The 19,592-nt window shown below is 41.4% G+C and overlaps 1 protein-coding gene across 2 annotated transcripts in view; it reads left to right on the forward strand.

Annotated features, from left to right (window-relative positions):
• The first annotated feature begins 8,067 nt into the window (after positions 1-8,067).
• Positions 8,068-19,592, forward strand: part of TJP2 (tight junction protein 2) — a 93,824-nt gene continuing 82,299 nt past the window's right edge. Inside the window, exon 1 of one of the 2 annotated variants that reach the window (XM_050944146.1) lies at positions 8,068-8,152. The gene's annotated coding sequence lies outside the window, so the exon portion shown is untranslated. Of the gene's footprint in view, positions 8,153-8,680; positions 8,781-19,592 lie in introns of those variants that run through there. The other variant, XM_050944147.1, reaches the window with a different exon arrangement.

Genomic DNA, 19,592 nt, shown 5'->3' on the forward strand with positions numbered 1-19,592 from the left:
ACTTTGCTTCAGTTGTGGCATCATGCTCTCAGACAAATGTTCTGAATTAAAAAAGGCTGAAAATAGAAGGTTAAGAAAAGCCCCAATTTATTAGTTCATTTCTTTAGGTCCACTAGTTTCACAGAATGAAAAATCCCACCCTGGATGGGTTTATAGTCTAAATAATGGATAAGACTGAAAAGTGAGGATATACACAGTAAAGCTGTGTGAATAACTGATTTTTTTCATTTTCTGGCTGAACCAAAAAAATTATAAAGACCAGTTTGGGTTGACCCACAACAAAGAAGTTGGGAGGATGGCTTATGGAGGTGTTTGGGGTTTTTTAGTTGAACAAAACATTTAGTTTCAAAGGTTTTTTTTAACCTTTTAAAAAATATTGAAGTAAAAATCAAAACAAAATTGTTTTAAATCTAAACATTTCATTCAGAAAGTGGTGAAATTAAACACCTTTACTTCAGAATTTTTTTCCTGTGTGTTTGTGGGTTTTTTTCCAAAACCATGCAGCACATTTGACATGAATTCACAAATTGTTTTGGTCAACCTGAATATGTTTAACAAAAATTTCAGCTGAAAAATTTGGTCTCACTCTTATAAGCAGAAATAGGGCAGGGAGAGTAATGAAATGGGATAGAGAGATAAAACTGGATTGTTAGTTAGGCATGTGTTTGAGTTAATGGCTCAGTTTTGAGTGTTTGAGCATAAACCACTCAAGTTTGTAGGATGTTGCAGAAGTGAGTTCTTGGGAATGATGTAGATGTTTAACAAAACAATTTTTGGAAGACTATTCAAAGTATAAGGGTCAGCATAGGAAGAACAGAGAAGGCTGTGCGAAAAAGAAGTCAAAGGCAGCTGGAGGTGGGCAAGGCAAAAAGGGACATGAAAGAACAGGTTGGTGACATAGGTGCAAGTTGCATGATATGAGCTTTGCAAGTGAGGACAAGAAGTTTTAAATTTGCTGCGCACAAATGGAGCTGTTGTGATCTATCATGTGGATGGTCCATAAAGAATAGAAATGATTTGCATACTGCTATTGAGATTTTTTTTAAACTAGTAAAATAAAGAAAAATTGTTCATATCTATGTTGTCATGTCCCAGACTATGCATATGTTACATAATGTTGAATTACTGGCAGTTACAAGATAAAGTACTCAGTCCCCATCCCATACAGAAGACAGCTGATACCAGAGATGACAGGAAAATAATATACATCGATCTGGGCACAAAAAATAAAGATGTTATTTGCACTCCTTTCCAGGGCTTTGTCTGGAAGATTGATAGGCATAATATCTAGAGAAAGAAAATGTTTAAAACAAGCTCCTCAGCAAGATAGCTAACCTCTCCAAGTTGCTGAATTATTTTATCAGTTTGTGTTTGGGTAATTGTGTAATACTAAGAAATCAAAATGGTACGATTAATGATTTTGTAGATGTTAGTTCACTGATCTTGACTCTGCTCCCGTTACCAATTAACATTTTCTGTTCCGTTTGTCTTATTCTATATAAAACACTTTGTAGCATTCTTCATCTTCAAAGCACTTAAAAACCATTAACTAATCCTAATGACATTCCTATGAGAGAGAAATATTGTCCCCATTTTGCAGATAGAAAATTATATATGGCGTTAACTTTTATTAAGGATAAAAGAATCAGATACCAAAAACCATGTGAAGCAAGTAATGCGAAGGGTTGGACAAACTCAGGAAAGCAGGGACAGTCAGAGACTCCACTCTACCTATCTGGTCCCATTTTGCCTCAGCATTGCAGTCGGTTATCCAACCTCATCTTAGAGCCCTAAAGTAGCTGAAGGAAAACAATGAGTTAATTAACCCAGAGGCTATGTCTACACTACTGCGGTAAGCCAACCTACACTACACAACTCCAGCTACATGAATAACGTAGCTGGAATTGACATACCTTGGGTCAAGTTACTGCAGGGTCCACACCACTGGGGGTTGACAGGAGAAACTCTCCAATCAACTTACCTTACTCTTGTTGGGGGTAGAGTACAAGGGTCGACTGGAGAGCGATCTGCTGTCAATTTGGCAGGTCTTCACTAGACCCAGTAAATCGGTCACTAGTGGATCGATCTCAGAGCATTGAAGCCTGAGTGTCAATACTTATATTAACTCTTGTTTGTTTGGAGGGAGGATGTTAGTCCATTAATGTCACTTAAATTTGGGTTAATGATTAACTATACTTAGAAGCAAGACCTTTACAGATTTTTTAATGCAGTGATATGTTGTGGAATAGTAGTCATGACTGGAGTACAGGTATTGAAGGCTATGTGCTGTTAAGGAAAGACAGAAATAAAGGCAAAGATGGTGGAGTAGCATTGCATTGTACATCAATGAGGAGGTTAACTGTAAAGAAATAAGAAGTGATGGAATGGACAAGACAGTCTATCTGGGCAAAAATCACACTGGGAAAGAAAGCTACCAGAGCCTCCCCTGAGATAGTGCTTGGGGTGTGCTACAGACCGCCAGGATCTGATTTGGATATGGATAGAGACCGCTTTAATGTTTTTAATGAAGTAAACACTAATGGGAAATGTGTGATCATGGGAGACTTTAACTTCCCAGATATAGACTGGAGGATAAGTGCTCGCAAGAATAATAGGGCTCAGATTTTTCTGGATGTGATAGCAGATGGATTTCTTCACCAAGTAGTTGAAGAACCAACAAGAGGGGATGCCATTTTAGATTTGGTTTTGATGAGTAGTGAGGACCTCATAGAAGAAATAGTTGTAGGGGACAACCTTGGTTCGAGTGATCATGAGCTAATTCAGTTCAAACTAGATGGAAGGATAAACAAAAATAGATCTGGGACTAGGGTTTTTGACTTCAAAAGGGCTAACTTTAAAGAATTAAGGAAATTAGTTAGGGAAGTGGACTGGACTGAAGAACTTGTGGATCTAAATGCTTAGGAGGCCTGGAATTACTTTAAGTCGCAGCTGCAGAAACTATCAGAAGCCTGCATCCCAAGAAAGGGGAAAAAAAACCATAGGCAGGAGTTGTAGACCGAGCTGGATGAGCAAGCATCTCTGAGAGGTGATTAAGAAAAAGCAGAAAGCCTACAAGGAGTGGAAGAAGGGTGGGATTAGCAAGGAAAGCTACCTCAGTGAGATCAGAACATGTAGGGATAAAGTGAGAAAGGCTAAAAGCCAAGTAGAGTTGGACCTTGCAAATTGAATTAAAACCAATAGTAAAAGGTTCTATAGCCATATAAATAAAAAGAAAACAAAGAAAGAAGAAGTGGGACTGCTAAACACTGAGGATGGAAAGGAGGTTAAGGATAACCTAGGCATGGCCCAATATCTAAATAAGTACTTTGCCTCAGTCTTTAATAAGGCTAATGAGGAGCTTAGGGATAATGGAAGGATGACAAACGGGAATGAGGATATGGAGGTGGATATTATCACATCTGAGGTAGAAGCCAAACTTGAACAGCTTAATGGGACAAAATCGGAGGGCCCAGACAATCTTCATTCAAGAATATTAAAGGAACTAGCACATGAAATTGCAAGCCCGTTAGCGAAAATTTTTAATGAATCGGTAAACTCGGGGGTTGTACCGTACGACTGGAGAATTGCTAACGTAGTTCCTATCTTTAAGAAAGGGAAAAAAAGTGATCCGAGTAACTATAGGCCTGTTAGTTTGACATCTGTAGTATGTAAGGTCTTGGAAAAAATTTTGAAGGAGAAAGTAGTTAAGGACATTGAGGTCAATGGTAATTGGGACAAATTACAACATGGTTTTAGTAAGGGTAGATCGTGCCAAACCAACCTGATCTTTGAGAAGGTGACAGATTATTTAGACAAAGGAAATGCAGTAGACCTAATTTACCTTGATTTCAGTAAGGCATTTGACACAGTCCCACATGGGGAATTATTAGTTAAATTGGAGAAGATGGGGATCAATATGAAAATTGAAAGGTGGATAAGGAACTGGTTAAAGGGGAGACTACAACGGGTCGTACTGAAGGGTGAACTGTGAGGCTGGAAGGAGGTTACTAGTGGAGTTCCTCAAGGATCGGTTTTGGACCAATCTTATTTAACCTTTTTATTACTGACCTTGACACCAAAAGCGGGAATGTGCTAATAAAGTTTGCGGATGACACAAAGCTGGGGGGTATTGCTAACAGAGAAGGACTGTGATATCATACAGGAAGATCTGGATGACCTTGTAAACTGGAGTAATTGTAATAGGATGAAATTTAATAGTGAAAAGTGCAAGGTCATGCACTTAGGGATTAATAATAAGAATTTTAGATATACATTGGGGACGCATCAGTTGGAAGCAACAGAGGAAGAGAAGGACCTTGGAGTATTGGTTGATCGCAGGATGACTATGAGCCGCCAATGTGATATGGCTGTTAAAAAAGCTAACGTGGTTTTAGGATGCATCAGGCGAAGTATTTCCAGCAAAGATAAGGAGGTGTTAGTACCATTATATAAGGCACTGGTGAGACCTCACTTGGAATACTGTGTGCAGTTCTGGTCTCCCATGTTTAAGAAGGATGAATTCAAACTGGAACAGGTTCAGAGATGGGCTACTAGGATGATCTGAGGAATGGAAAACTTGTCATATGAAAGGAGACTCAAAGAGCTTGGCTTGTTTAGTCTAGCCAAAAGAAGGCTGAGGGGGGATATGCTTGCTCTTTATAAATATATCAGAGGGATTAATATTAGGGAGGGAGAGGAATTATTTAAGCTTAGTACCAATGTAGACACAAGAACAAATGGGTATAAACTGGATACTAGGAAGTTTAGACTTGAAATTAGACGAAGGTTTCTAACCATTAGAGGAGTGAAGTTCTGGAACAGCCTTCCAAGGGGAGTAGTGGGGGCAAAAGACATATCTGGCTTTAAGACTAAGCTTGATACGTTTTTGGAAGGGATGGTATGATGGGATAGCTTAATTTTGGCAATTGATCTTTGATATCAGCAGATAAGTATGCCCAGTGGTTGGTGATGGGATGTTGGATGGGATGGGATCTGAGTTACTGCAGAGAATTCTTTCCTGAGTGCTGGCTGGTGAGTCTTGCCCACATGCTCAGGGTTTAGCTAATCACCATATTTGGGGTCGGGAAGGAATTTTCCTCCGGGGCAGATTGGCAGAGGCCCTGGAGGTTTTTCGCCTTCCTCTGCAGCATGGGGCACGGGTCACTTGCTGGTGGATTCTCTGCAGCTTGAGGTCTTCAAACCACAATTTGAAGACTTCAATAACTCGGACATAGGTTAGGGGTTTGTTATAGAAGTGGAGGGGTAGGGTTCTATGGCCTGCTTTGTGCAGGAGGTCAGACTAGATGATCACATTGGTCCCTTTTGACCTTAAAGTCTATGAGTTGTCTTAATAGAAGCAGGATCCTTCTGTCTGCTGTGCTTAGTTTCCAAGTCAAGTGGTTTCATTAAAACACTGTTTCTTATTCTTTCTGTTCACTGCATGGCATATTACACCACATTTAATCAAAAAGCAGTTCTGTGAACCCATTCTCTTGGGAATTCTGAGAATTTCTAACTTTTGGCAACTGCTGCAAAGCGACCTGACTAGCAACTGCACTGCAAATTATTAGAAGTGTTCATTAAGCCCTGTACAGGGTAAAGTTAAACGGCTACAATACATTCTTATAAAACTGTTGATGGGGATTAAACTCTTTGATTTGGGAGAAGTTTGCTTAGATGGGAACGGTGAAGCAAACTAGCCAACAAATGGTGATGTTTATTGGTCCTTTATGATGTGTAAATATTACTACTTATTTTTAAAAAAATTCATTCTTCACATTAGGACTATCACGTCTTGACTCTCCCTTTTCAGCTGGAGAACTTAAGCAAAGACCTGGAAAGCTGAAATATCAGGAATTACAGCTTGAAGCATAGGCTGATTTGGGAAGTTTAGGTTTCAGGATCATGTCTGAAATAGCTGGAGGGTTCAATTATGCTTTTTAGCCTGCAACTTGAGCTGCTTCACCTAAGACTGATACCAGAAGTTTCAGCCTAGAGCTATGATGTCACCACCCAAAGATTACTCATGTCCACCAGCAAAACAGAGTAAACTCCTTCATAATTCTTCTGTAATAAAGGCAGGGAATAAAATACAAACATCTGAGGCCAATATTATATACCCTGAAAGAAGAGCAAAGGAACCAAGCCCTTTTTAAAAACAACAGTAAAACTGTTCTAAATTAAGAGGTTTTTAATAACTTGTGATCCCAAATTCATAAGAGCACATAGCTAGAGCTTTAAAAATATGCAAATACAAGGGATACAAGGGCATCAGGTATTGGTACTGGGATGTGGGCTAGAGACACTCCATCAGTTTTAATCTGTCATAGACCTGAAATAAATGAAAATGTAATGCCATTTAATGGCTGCTCAGTGACATGCTATGAGCTGATGCTCTCAGTCCAATTCCTAGAGATCATTTGCTCACAGAGTAGTCTTAACTGGTACTGTTAGCAGACTAAACAGAGATCAGTGTGCGACATGCATTGAGCATGAACTACCCTCAAAGGGGTGAGGAAAGATAATTGCAGGGTAGATCAGGTAAAATTAGCCTACATTCTGCTCTGCAAAGAGTTTCAAAATGATCTCACAAAACTGGGTGATTGGACAATAAAATGGCAGATGAAATTCAATGTTGATAAATGCAAAGTAGTGCATTGGAAAACATAATCCCAACTATAAATACAAAATGATGGGGTCTAAATTAGCTATTACCACTCAAGAAAGAGATCTTGGAGTCATTGTGGATTGTTCTCTGAAAACATCTGCTCAATGTGCAGCCGCAGCCAAAAAAGCTAACAAAACGTTAGGAACCATTAGGAAAAAGATATAAATCCATATATAATCCATGGTAGGCCCACACCTTTAATATTGTGTGTAGTTCTGGTCACCCCATCTCAAAAAGATACATTTGAATGGGAAAAGGTACAGAGAAGGGTAACACAAACGATTAGGGGTATGGTACGGCTTCCATATCAGGAGAGATTAAAAAGACAGGGACTTTTCAGCATGGAAAAGAGATGATAAGAGGAGATATGATAGATATCTTTGAAATCATGAATGGCATGGAGAAAGTGAATAAGGAAGTGCTATTTACTCCTTCACATAACAAGGACCAGGGGTCACCCAATGAAATTAATAGACAGCAGGTTTAAGACAAACAAAAGGAAGTACTTCTTCACACAACACATAGCCAACCTGTGAAACTCTTTGCCAGAGGCTGTTGTGAAGGCCAAAACTATAATAGGGATCAAAAAAGAACTAGATAAATTCCTGGAGGATAGGTCCATCAATGGCGATTAGCCAGGATGGGCAGGGATGCAACCTCATTGTCAGAAACTAGGAGTGGATGACGGGATGGATCACTCCATGAGTGCCTGGTCTGTTAATTCCTTCTGAAGCATCTGGCATTGGCCACTGTTGGAAGAAAGGATTACTGGGCTAGATAGACAATTGGTCTGACCCAGTATGGCCGTTCTTTTGTTCTTGTACTTTTTCTGTGACTAAACAGAGTGAACAGCTGTCAAATCAGCAGTGCTTTTTAAGAGTAGTATGATTTGCAGAGGCTGCAATTGAGATTAGTCCCCAACACAAGGAGATTCCAATCTACATAGATAAAGGGTGGGAGGGGAAACAGGCACATAGAGGTGATGTGACTTGCCAAAGGTCACACAGTAGACTCACCTCTCCTGAATCCCAGGCACTCCTCCCCATCCTGTGGATCACACTGCATCTCAAACATTTCCTAACAAAAAAGTTATCAAACTTTTACGCTGTAAAGCCAAGTAGTCAGAGATCAGGGAAGACAGGGCTGTTTTTCTGATATTTTCTTTTTAAATTAATATATTTGTGATTTGGAATTTAACGTAGATTTTAGGGGAAGGGGGACTCCTCACAAACCTTCCCGCTAACTTATGGGCAAAACTGTCAGCAAGAGGGTGAGTTTCAGGTCAAAACAATGACTGGTTTAGTGGCTCATTAGATACCACACAGTGACTAAGCTCCGAGTGGAGTTGCTTTCTTCATCGCACCTATTGTACCAGGGCTTTGAACCGGTATTTCCTGTTCCTCTCTCCAGCCAGAGCCAGTCGCGGGGGTGGCCAGAGGGCGAAGCTGCCAGTAAATGTCTGGAAGAGAAGGCACCGAGTCTGGGGTAAGTGAGCAGATCAGCTCCGGCTACGGCTCTGTGTTTTGGTGTAAGATCAGCTGAAAGCCGAGCTCGGGCTGGAAAGTTTGTGTGAGTTTCCAGGCAGGATCCCTGCACTTCGGGGGCGATTTGCCCAGCCAGGGGAAGGCCAGGAGCTGGGCTAATCCAACGCAGGCGGAGCGTTAACGCCCAGCACGGTGGCGTGCGCAGGACCCGGGCACAGACCTCGGGCAGGCAGCGCTTCCGTGCTCCCGGCTCCACCTTCCTTCCCGCTTGCTGGGCAGCCAGCGAGGGCTGGGCCGGGCGCGCGTGTCGCCGCCTGGGCACTGGGCGGGGGAGGCGAGACTCGAGCGGCAGGTGCCTGCTGGGCTTTCCGGGGATCGCTGCACGGGGCTGGGCCCGTTCCCATCCCGGACCCCGAGCGGCGCGCTCACCTGCCCTGTGGGAGCCTGCTAGCGCCGCAGCCCTGGATTAAACACCGCCCCCCTAGCTCCTTTCCCTCTGCCGCCAACAGGAAATAGCCTGACTCCGAAACACACCGCAGCCGCACCCCAGTCCCCGGAGTGAGCGCGGACAGGGGGCCGCCGAGCGCCCAGCTCCGTCTGCTCCGGACGCATTTCCCCCGGCTCAGCGCCAGCGCCAGGTATGTCACTTACCTGGGGAGCGGGAGAGGGGCTGAGCCTTCGGACTCCCCTTTGAACTGGCTTCGCTGCTGAGCTTCTGGTTCCAACCCACCCGCCTGAGCTTAGTCCTCAGGAGAAACAGCGGAGCGATTGTGGGACCTGGGTCCCAAGAGTGTAATTCCCACGTGTACGCTAGGCACTTCCCTAGTCCTTTAGCCGGGACTCTTCCAGCGTAGGTGCCGCTGGGGGCAGGAGCGGGGAAGGGATTGTTCCCGTTTGTTTGTTTCTGTTTTGTTCTGTCAAGACCCCTGTTTTGAACTAGTTCCTTGCGCAGAGGTGCGCAAAGCAACCCTCAGACTTTGGGGAGGCTTGGAACTGACCATCCGGCTGCTGGCGCTGAACAAAACTTCTGTTCCCAGCCAGTGGGGAAGTTCTGCTCCGGAGCCCGGCATATCTCGGATGTGGATCGGGAAGTTGTAGCTCACTCCCGTCTCTGCTTTCCTGCCCTATTGTGTACGTGCCTGTGTGCCTTGGTTGAGAGAAGCCTGGATTGGGTGTGTGCGGCTGGCTGCACATTGTACTCTGTTTAGCCTCATGTTAAATTGGAGGCAAGCCTCAGCAGGCTGCCTGCCCCTGGCGTCAGGAGGGAGAGGCTCTTCTTCCTGGCTCATACTACCAACCTCTCCTCTAGGGAGTGTGAATAGCGAGAATCTGATTTACAGATGATCTTTTCTTTAACAGGATTATGGGCCTATATGTTTCTGTTCTCACATTAAGTACTTTCAGGGAGACGATGATACTAGGTGGGAAGAGCTGTCACTGAGGAATCAGATAGGCTTTGTTAATTTAGTTAGTTTCTTTCTTGGAGGGTGGGAGAGAAGCACTCACCAAAATAATAGGGATTCAGAATGTCTTTGCAAAACAAAGAATTCCCAAGATCTTTATGTTGGCACATCCTCACTGAATTCCAGCCACACTTCAGACTTCTGGACTGGGGACTTTTCCTGGTGCCAGAGTATCTTAAAACAAGATCAGGGCAATTCAGGGGTTCCGAAATACTTTTACAACTTTTCTGTTTCTTCAGTCAGATCTGTTAAGTCCTCATTTCTCCTTTATATTTCTTACTAGGTTTAAAATATTTGCTAATCTTAAACACAAACATAATATTACAAAGTACCAATATTCCTGATAATAGTATTAAATGAAGTTTTAGACAAGATCTAAAAAATGAGATTGTGACAAGGGCTAAGGTAGTATTTGAAACCTCTAAACCCGGGCTCCCATAGAAGCTACCGCACATCTCTTTTGATTTTAATGACCATCACTTATGGTTCGAGAGACAGGGTGGGTGAGGTAATATCTTTTATTGAACCAACTTTTGTTGGTGAGAGAGACAAGCTCAGGGCAAGTCCACACTACAAAATTAAGTCAACTTAAATTATGTTGACTATGCCATGGCAGTAATTGAATAGTTTTTTTACACATCCACACTATGCTCCTTGCATTGGCGGTGTGCATCTTCACTAGGAGTCCTTGCACCAATTTAATTGCCAGTGTGAGACATTGTGGGATGGTTTCTGAAAGGCAGCAAGTTGATGTAAGCAACACAGTGTCTACACTGACACTGCATCGACTTAAGCATTATGCCTCTCATGGAGGCAGCGTATTTAAGGGCTTGTCTACACTACAAAATTAAGTCAACTTAAGTTAATTCAATGTGCAGCCACCACAGTAAAGTAGGTTCATGTTCACACTTGCTCTTTGTCAATGGTGTATGTCCTTACCAGCAGCACTTCCACCAATTGAAGTGGGGCATTGTAGGACACTGAAGCCGGAGCCCAGCAGCCCTGGGGCTGAAAACCTGAGCTGTAGGCAGGGTGCTCAGACCTCCCCCCCAGCTGTCAGGTGAGTGCTGGCTCACAGCTAGGGGCCCAGACAGCCCAAGCTGTCAGCCCAGTGTGGGGCTCACAGATGGAGCCGCCCAGCTTTGGGACTGACAGCCAAGAGCCGGAGACAAAATGTGAAATAATAGCAGCCCTGAAAATGACAAGAATGTCAATTTCACTGCTGGTAGGCTCCCTGCTGTGAAATTGATCCCTGCTAATAGCCCCAAAGAGGTGGTGGGGCGGGCAGGGGTTCCTGCTGTTAGCCCTGCTGCCAGGACTGAGAGCTGGGCGCTCCACAGATGCCGCCTGGTGAGAGATTGGTGGGGGGGAGTGGAGCCCTAGCCCAAGGTTCAGGCAATCTCTGTAGTGTAGATCAAGCCTTACTTGGTGTAGTGGGCGAGTTATGTTGGTGCAAGCTACATTTTAGTGTAGATGCTTACAGGGATAGGTTGACGTAAGCTGCTCTGTAGTGTAGACCAGGTTACAGAGAGCTCTTCTTCAGGTCACTTATGTTGTCATTTGGCTATGGATTGAAAATAACTATTCAAAAGCCATTTCTAATTGGTGCTGATGTGTTGCTAATTGGTGCTTATGGTTATTTAGTGTTGGGCATGACATAAAAATAATAACCATGCCTAGCTCTTATTTAGTGCTTTTCATCAATGCACTTTAGTTCCTTTTCTGAAGAGTTTACACTCCAAAGTCCCAATCTGCAGCAGCTTGCAATATTAGGGTGACAAGAGACAAAGACAAAATGCACTGTTGCAGAGGTGGGGATGATTTAATAGCCTTTTCTGTTTTAAGTTTAACAAATTTGCTCAAATGGGGCCTGCAGTCATAACAATGAGAAGGGAAGTGATTATTTTAAAAAATAGGAAGGAATTTCATACTTTTTGGTATTTATGTGATAAAGAATGCTACAGCCTGGTCGCTGGTCAGAGCTAATTATAAACCTTACCCACCTATCTAAAATTGGTCACATCCTTGTAAGGAGGTTTTTTTTTCTGTGAATGTATCTGATTTTAGTAAGCTCACTGCCTGAGTGATTTGGGTATAATGATTTAAGTGGGGGTTGCAAAACTGCCTGTTGTAACATGATGTCACTGTATAGTATATTCAACACAGTGGGCCATATTCTGTCTGTTTGACACCCTGGATAGCCCTGCTAATCCAAAAACTGTTAAATCTAGAATTTGTGTTTAGTATAGGTGCGAAATTAGAGGGCTGTGTGGGAAATATATCTTGAGAGCCTAGCATGGGTGAAAACTGACCATAATATTGTGCACAAAATGCGATCTCTACAGAACTCCTTCACAGAGGCTTTAAGTTTAAAATAAACCGTCACAGTAATTGAGTCTCCCATATCTTTGCTTAATCTCCTCCTTCCCTAGTTCAGTGTCTCATAAGGAGAAGCGGGAGAGATTTCTTTGATATTAAAATATGTAGCTGCTGACACTGTTCACAGAGTTGGACTGGTTTTTGTTTTGTTTGTTTTAAAGAGTACGTGTCAACAGCATCAGAAAAAAGAATTGGACAGTAGCCATCCTGAATTATGAGAAATTGAATAATATCCAAATCTTCATTTAGTTCTATTTTAAATACAAAATTGGCAAAATGTTTGGCACCAGCAGCTTTCATTAACTGCCAGACAGCTCTAAAAGCGCATGACAGAAATTTTTCTATTCCAAATATAGGAAGAGATTATTCTTTGGGGGTGGGGGAGTCACTTTTGAACCATTCATGTAAAACAGAATATTCTGTTACAAATGTGAAATTTTCCCATTTGTGTGGCGTTGTCTTGTGTTTTGTTCTGGACTGAATAGAAGAGAGATGATCTGTAATACAGTATTTGTAAGTCTTTTTTTGATCACTTAAGCAGCAGAACTCAGCATTTCGATTCTAAGCACCATAACCAATTCAATTTTTACTAGCCTCTATCTACATCCAATTAATCCCTTTTTAACCATCTGTGAGTATTATCAGTCATTCCAATTTAAAAAAAAAAACACAATTATGGAGAAAGAGCTACAGTGTATTGGGCTTGGAATATATATTTTTTCCTGACACATTCATGTTGTTTTAAACAAATATGAAAGTATCAAGTTTAGTTGAGACAAAGTAAATTTAGTCATTCTGACATGGCTATTTTTCATATCAGATAATTGCATAAAGTCTGTGAGTCTTAATCCCAACATGCACTGGACTTCAGTGAGCCTTTGATGGCTCTTCCAAGACAGTCCAACCAAGCCACCAATAAAACAAATGCACACAACAACAGGCATACAAGGGCATGTTTTAACATGGGATGTGGTGAATTAGGCCTTGTCTATATTAACAGAATTAGCATCCATGTAACTGCTAAATTAATCTACTCCAATATAACCACTGCTTTGCATGGCAGCACCACAACAACATTAGGTTTGCACTGGTGTAATTACATCAATATAGGGACATCTGTGCATGTTTTCTTAATGTTGACAAGTCCTTAGACTCACAACTATTAAAAAGCGTTTGAGAATCCATCAGGTTCAGAGTTTTATCCAAAAAATATCTGAACTGCCCTTCCCAAAACAGAACTGTCCAGCCCAAGGCCAGTCCTTCTCCCTCTCCCTTAACTAACCTAGCCTCTTCCTCAAAAAGAACAGCTCCAGGACAGATCCCTTGAGTCCAGCCAACTGTACAATATCCTTACTTGTTAACCCTGATGTCTTGAGAGCTTCTTACTACCCTTTTAAAGTCAAATCTACCTTACAACTTCATTCATTTTCAGGAGACCTGATTATTAGAGCCGTGCAAATCTGCAGATATCTACATCTCTGGGCCGTGTTTGTGGATCATGGGTGTATGTGGTTACAAATTTTTTTTCCACTCAGGGCTCTACCGATTATAATGGTGTTCTGCTTTGGAAGGTAGATAAGTCTGTAACAGTATCAATATGCTGGGGCCTTGGATTGTGTGCTGTCTTCCTATTAAGGCCTGGAGAACTTGTATCTTGCACGTACGTTATTTTTATTTAAACCGTACCTAGCTAACATAACAGCAACCAGAGCTTAGTGTTGACTGCAGCCCAGGACCTGGCCTACCAAAATGGAGGATGAGTCTTAACCTTTGGCCTCTGCAACCCTCACTCAACATCTTTACACATCAGTGACAGCTATTCCACACATCTTTCCCTAATTACTTAAAATAAATGTATTTGACACTTTGTTTTTGGAAAGGCATCAGAGTGGGTGATTCAGATAAATTTTGTCTAAGAATCCAAATCTTGTGGTTACTCCAAACCTTTCCAGATAGCTTTGGAGGTTTCTGTTCAAATCTGAACATGGTTTGTTCTGAAAACATTCTAAAATAGAACTGTATTATAATGGGGCTGGAGGTCTGGGGAGCTCCTAACACAATTCTGGCAGTCATGTTGCTGAGCACCCTTAGTGTGAGCTGAGATCTTGTAGGGTTCCTTCACAACTGTGCACATTATAGCTGCATGTTTTACTTTTAGGAAGCATGAGAAATCGTAAGATGCTTAGATTTAGGTTAACTGTGGCAAGAAGGTGCAACTTGGTCTTGTGAGTCATATGTCCTCATACTTCTTAATTGGAGCTATGCAGAAAAATGGACAAACCAGTATTTTTTTTAACCAGATTTTTAACGCAGTATAGTTTTTATTCAGCTACAGAGGAGTGCTGACTTTTCAGGGCTGGTTTGGATTTTTTCCCATATTAATTCACATATTCCTGTTCATACTTCAGCTAATATGAGTTACTCATCTATATTCTTCACCCACCACACTAAACAAACTAATTCCAAAAAGTATTTAGACCACATTGTCTTAAAAACTAAGTCTGAACTCCAGTAATGTGTGCATTCCTCTAACGAAGGTTCCACATGCTTATGCCACACATGCTTATGCTTACATTTGCTCTGCCTGTTTCCTGTAGTCATGTTGAAAAGAAAGATACTTGCTACTCCTTAAGGTCTGACTGCAGAAATCAGCCAAGAAACTCCCTTCCATGTAGCCATTAGCAGTGATGCTGTGCACAAAGAGTGGCTGTTTTCTCTCTCTCCCTTCTAGCGTCTGGTTCTTGAGCTATCTCTGCTTAATAGCCTGCAGATTTGACTTCTTGTGCCATGGTGTGTCTAGCCTCCTTAGTGCAACTTTGTATAAGCTGATTCTGAGAATCTCTGGGACCATATGGGCTGTTCAGGCTAGGGACATTCTCTAAGAAGAGGTCAAAAGCATTTCCAATAAATGAAATAATTCAAAGAAGTTTTCTGGCCCTCATCTTCTGTTTCAGTGCCTTTCCTGATTTTTGATATGCCGTTTTCCCCTCACATTATTTCAACAGGTCTAGCTAAATATGATCAGCACTGGGCATATTGTTACAGGAGAGCACCCATGTAACTATAAAAAAACAGTTTAAAAAGATTCTTTAACATTCTTTTTTAATTGTTATTTGTCTAATACTGAAACAAGGGTGCAGGGGGGCCAGATGGCTTGTTTCTTTGTCACTTCCATGATTAGTTTTTATAATCCATACATGCTCAAAGTAAAAGCTGTTAATTTGGGGTATGTGAGGAAGTGAATCTTGTCTTGTATCCAAGACACTTTGTGCACGGGGGAAAATAACCTGTGATCCAAAGGAGATGGGGAGAAGAAAAGGCCATGGCCTCTACAGCAGCGTTCTTACCCAGGGCTGGCTTTAGACTTACTGGGGCCCAGAGCTGAAGATCTGGAGCTTCACAGTGACTGGAGCCCCAGAGCCCCACTGCCCTGTGTTTGAGTTGAAGCCCGAGCAACTGAGCTTCATCGAACACTTGGCAATTGCCTTGTTTGCTACCTCCTGACACCAGCTCTGGCATTTATATGCAAAAAGACAGTTGTGGCATAGGCAGGCTGTGGAGTTTTTATAGCATATTGAGGGTGGAGGGGTGTGGAAAGAAAAAGGTTGAGAACCTCTGCTCTACAGCACCCTTGAGGGATGTAATCTTGGTCACTCTCCTCTTATGTGTCAGGAGCTCTGGGAAGCACAATGCCTTGCTGGGCTCCTGCTGGGGTTGATACCTCTTTGCAGTTTCTCTAATCTGGGCTATAGCTGAGAGTTGCATGAGAGCTCTCTGTTTGCCAAACTATTTTAAATCCAGGTTGAACCACAGATAGTAGTCCTAATGTAGACATTGCTCAGAAAATCTTCTTTGGCCTTCTCCTTTCCTTCCATGCTGCATTTCATCCTGCCTTGTTCTAGTTTCTCTCTCTGTTCCTCAACCCAAAGCTGGAGTGCATCTACACTAGGAGATCTTTCCTGGAGCAGGGTCAGATGACATGGCAGCCTCAACACTAGTGCATAGCCTTCATTAGAACTTACATAATTGACTGTACTAGGACACTATTTTATTCCATTCCACTGGCACAAAATGGCCCTATGCTGGATATATTTGGCCATCACATTTTTTTTTCACCTGCAAGGGGAAATTCTGATGGTGAAGGAGTGCTATGGAGATTTGGTCCCATCCCGTCTAGCCGCCACGATAGGCATATGGCCAGGAGCACCACTTCTAAGGGGCTGTGATCCAGCCAGGGTGGAGACATTTGCAGCTGGCACAAGTTAGAATGAAAGCCGAAGGACAGGCCTGGTGTACAGCCAGGATCAAGGCAGTATGGTCACAAGCTACTACAACTGCTTCTTACTCATACTTAAGTATCTGGTCCTATGAGTAAGCAACACTCATTTCAAATAAAGAAGACAGACACAGATGTTACTAAATATTCTTCTGTCATAAGCAAAAATGGCAAAGGACATAGGCATCTAAAACAATTATTACATTCCTTATTTGCTTTGCAGAAACAATCCCTTCTGTAACATAGTTTGAGATACAGCCACATTCAGTATTTCCTGATTATGCCCGCCTCTTGGAGTTGCTTTTTTTTAGGCTAAAAATGTTGGAGGTATAATGGAAAGAACAAGGGATTAGCTTTACTAACTAGAAAAGTATTCTGTATCTGATGGTGTAATCTTAAAAAATCTACCTTCCAGGATTATTCACGTTTGTGAAACTTGATCACATAAATGTTTGCAAGCAGCAAACACGAGACAGGTTGCAATCAAGTTTCACAAATGTGAATAATCCTGGCAAGTAGATTTTTAAGATTGCACCATCAGATACTCACAGGAAAAAAAAATTAAACATCTTCCTGATTACGAGCTATCTTAGGGAACAGAAATGCTACTATGTGACTTACTTGACCAAGCCCAACTAAGCAGCACAGCTCAGGCAAGTCACAGAATAAAGCAAATAAGGGGTGGGGTGGGGAAATGTCATCAAATAATTAAAAAATATATATATATTTGAGAAAATTATAAACTGTGCATGTGCTCCACAGACAGACAGAAGTGAAATTAACCTATAGTGATGACAGTTTGGTGGAAATGTACAGAGTGGATTTTTATTTATTTATTTATTTTTGTAAACCAACATAATTAATTTTGGGCGTCTCTGCTGAAGTTTTCTACGCAAGTATAAATATGTGGATAAACCAGTAAAGATTTTTCTTTAGCTACATTTGAAGGCTGTTTTTTTTCCTCATTGTTTTAGAAGATACAGTGCAGGCCATAATCATGTGTTAATCAAACTGCCACAGAGCTTGTATCATAACCGTTTAATGCTTATACTGTGGTTGGTTTTTTTCAAAGAGACTACAGAATACTTTTCCAGTTAGTAACATGTCTACAAGATGAGACTAAGATGAGCTGATAGTAAACCAGGAGGCTGAAGGCTAACTCTTCTGGACTGAGATGGAGTTTAGACTTCAAATTTTTTTTTTTTTACACTTTGCTTAGGACTTTGGTTTTTGAAGATTGCTTCCTGGGAACTGTTTGTAATTAAACTTGTTATCCAGAGCATTCCTTAAGTAAAAGGACACTTTCCAATTAAAAGTTCATGAATGAAGTCCAAGTCCCAATGTCAAAACTCCCATGGACTTCAAATGGGGACAGGATTTCACCCTATATACTACTTGAAAATCAGTTTCCTCACTTGAGTACATTTTAATATTTACTGTAGACTGTACAAACAGAGAGGAGTTCTACAGTTTTGTTTACTTTTCACCATTTATGCTGTTTACTACTTGTATTTCAGTCATTAGGTGGGGCAGTGAAAACAGACTAGTCAGTTTCTAGTCAATTTCACTTTCTGGTTCTGTCTTAGCTCAATCCTGCCAAAGGCACTAGAGCTGCCAAAGCTATTAGAAGTCCAGGATGCATGTAAACAGCATGGCATTAGCTGTTCTCACAGACTCTAGGAGTAGTTCACTTTCCTGATCTTACTAATAGTTTGTATACAGATGTTTAAAGTTGCAGTTAAGTGCTTTTTTGTCTATTGGGCATGTAATTCAATTGCCACAGAATCTGTTTAATTTTAGACAAATATACCTATCTAGAGCCTTACATTTTTGGAAGATTTTGATTTTTAAAACCAAATATAGCAGCAGAGGGTCTTTATATCGAAAAAACATTGTTGCAATGTCAATTTCATTTCCATGTTGCTATTTTAATGTTACAAGAAACTTGACTAAAATATTACATATTTTCACAGTTCATATTCTCCACATGTGAATATATTCAGATGCAATTCTAGGGTGGTTATGCATTTATATAGCTAGTTAAGAAAAAAATTATATTGCTTCCACCTGCCCATTATCTTTAGTAGCCTCTTACCGAACCCATGGATGTTGAATTTTGTCTTGTTTGTGTGAGACTGATCCAATGAATTGGTATCTAATAATGCACCTGAGACTGTGTGCTACCTTAAAACTTGTCTTCAGTATTCAGTTTCTTTGTGTATCTTCTGGTGCTATGAATAAGGCTACCTGATAAAGTCAACTTAGCATGACTAGTCTTCATGGGGGCGTAATGCACATTATGGAGGTGTGATTTCTAAGCGCACTAATAGGTCCATGTAGTTGCTGATAGTGTGCACTAGAAGATCCCAAGTGCGTGTTAACACAGTGCACTACATAAATGTACACTAGGGAACTTCTAATACACACCCACAGGGCCTTCATGGACCAGTTGGTGTGATTTCTAAAGCACATTCTTGTAGTGCACATAACCCTGCTCTGTAGACATGCCAATAATGCTGGAAATTACTACAATAAGTAGTAAAGATCTTGCAGTGACTATTCAAGGATATATTATTTAAGATTGAAGGTAGGAGTGGCCGTACAATACATTTAAACATCATATTATTTAAGAGAGTGCTCTCAGTCCTGAAATATCCCAAAGTGTCTTGCAGACCATATAAACCCAACACCACTGAAATGGAAGCATCTTAAGGACAGAGGGTACTATTAGGCACGGCACACTGCATAAAAGTGAGAGGAAGAAAGATTTTGGCCCAGGACTTCAAGGCAAACACTTCCCCTCCTCCGATCCCCTTTTTAAAATAAAGATCTAATTAATCACTCTCATGCATATACTCACACTCAAACTGTGTGTGTGTGTGTGTGTGTGTGTGTGTGTGTGTCCACACAGATTAGACTGAATGTTAGAGCCTTAAGTCTTTTGGGGTCAAACATAATTCTTTGATTTCCCCTGGATAATTTTACCTCTAGGCTTTGGCACTACCCCAATCTAACATGAAACAGTACCATCATGCCCCCTCTGCTCTCTCCATCCTTGTAACATACCTGAAGGTATTGGTATCTGCAGTAATTTGATTGGAATAATTTCAGCAAATGGAAAATGGTTTCCATAGTTGTGTGAGGTGGCATTTGTACTGTGTAGAGTATAAAAGGTGGCATTATAGTGGAGTCTCTAGCTTGCTTAATTCTGTACAAGTGACCACCACTAAGTGAACACATCTCCTTTGCCTTCCACTTTGTGCTGAATAGACCATGCGTAAGCTGAACAGGGCGTTCATATATTGTGGGGTGAGTGTGAGAGA

The sequence above is a fragment of the Gopherus flavomarginatus genome, chromosome 3 (assembly GCF_025201925.1).
Source record: "Gopherus flavomarginatus isolate rGopFla2 chromosome 3, rGopFla2.mat.asm, whole genome shotgun sequence".
Lineage (NCBI taxonomy): Eukaryota > Metazoa > Chordata > Testudines > Testudinidae > Gopherus > Gopherus flavomarginatus.